Here is a 1,801-nt window from a genome sequence, read left to right as displayed (position 1 = left end):
GTTACGTGATCCTTCAGAAATCATTCTAATATGCTGATTTATTACTTTTATTATCAATGTTGGAAACAGTTGTGCTGCTTAATATTTTTTGGGATTCTTTGATGAATTAAAGGTTAAAAAGAACAGCATTTATTCAAAATAGAAATCTTTTCTAACAATATACACTTGCCGTTCAAACGTTTGGAATCAGTAAGACTTTTAATGGTTTTTAAATATGTTTCTTATGCTTATTCTTTCTGTTTTTGAAAGAAATTAATACTTTTATTCACCAAGGATGTGTTAAATTGATAAAAAGTGATAGCAAAGACTTATATTGTTAGAAAATATTCATATTTTGAATAAATGCTGTTCTCTTTAACCTTTTATTCATCAAGAATCCTAAAAAAAATTTTTATGTTCACATAGGTATTTACAGTAACAACTTATTTACATTTATTTCATTAAATCTTTTATTTTTAAATTCTAAATAACAAATTAATCACCACACTAAAATTAAAAATCATAAAATGTAATTCCATGTGTTTTTGGGCATTACTCCAGCTTGCTAGCTAACCTGACAATCTGCCTGCAATGAGAGTATGACGGGAGCAGCAGCTAGTGCGTGAAATTACTGTTATGACAACCGTTCTTGCAAACTGATTTGCTGAAAGTATTAAAACAGAAAACACTGTCTATTATACTGTCTAAGCAACTTTGAAACAATACATACTATGAGTGTTAAAGTGCTATTTAAAGGGAACAGTAGATGCCCATTTTCCACAAGCTGGTATTATTCTTTAGGGTCTTCATGAAACTTCTGCAACATACTTTGGTTAAAATTCCACAATTATTGTGTAAAACAACAAACAAAAACAGCACTGTTCACAGTCTCATTCAAATAGCTAGCTATTTACGTAGAAACCGGCTGCAAATTTAAACAGCTTACTGGATGTTTCAGTTTCAGACTCAGATAGCCTAAAACTAAAGATAAACTGGCTGTGTGTTTTTATTTCAGCTTTTATGAGCTGGAAGACACAACAGAAACCTAACTAAATGCCAAAAAAAGAAAAAAAAAGAAAAAAAAGTGAAAATTCCATCTGATTTCCCCTGTAAATAAACTTTTTTTCCTCTTCAGTGTCACCCTGTTGAGAATCACAAACAATATCAGAGAAGGTAGCTAGAATGATCATTTGAATCACGTTTCAGCTGTTTTTGTCAATAGTCCATAACTTTCAAGCTCTAAAAAGAACAAAGAATTCACAAAACAAATCTATATGACTGATATATCAAACAACATCTAATGTCTGGCCTCACTGATTCTCATGTTACATGCACAAAAACATGATGTTAGCGTCACCAGTTAATGGTCCATGTACACTACCAGTCAAAAGTCAGTAAGATTTAAACAAGTAATTCATTCCTGTGCTGGCAAAGCTGAATTTCAGCATCATTACTCCAGTCTTCAGTGTCACGTGATCCTTCAGAAATCATTCTGATATGCTGATTTGCTGCTCAAGAAACATCTATCATTTTTGAAGAGTTTTGCTGCCTAGTATTTTTTGGAAACCCCACCTGAACATTTTGTTCAGCATATTATCAGCATGTATAATTTTTCGATGACCTTTATAGGGTTAGTTTACTCAAAAATGAAAATTGAATTGAATAAAGGCCTCCTGTAGCAATTCTATGAAAATACAGTCAAGCCCAAAATTATTCATACCCCTGGCAAATTCTTAAAGTTACTTTTATTCAACCAGCAAGTTTTTTTTTTGACCGGAAATGACACAGGCTTCTCCCAAAAGATAATAAGAAGATGTATAAG

Source organism: Garra rufa, chromosome 5 (genome assembly GCF_049309525.1).
Source record: "Garra rufa chromosome 5, GarRuf1.0, whole genome shotgun sequence".
NCBI lineage: Eukaryota > Metazoa > Chordata > Actinopteri > Cypriniformes > Cyprinidae > Garra > Garra rufa.
This window is presented reverse-complemented; position numbering follows the sequence as displayed.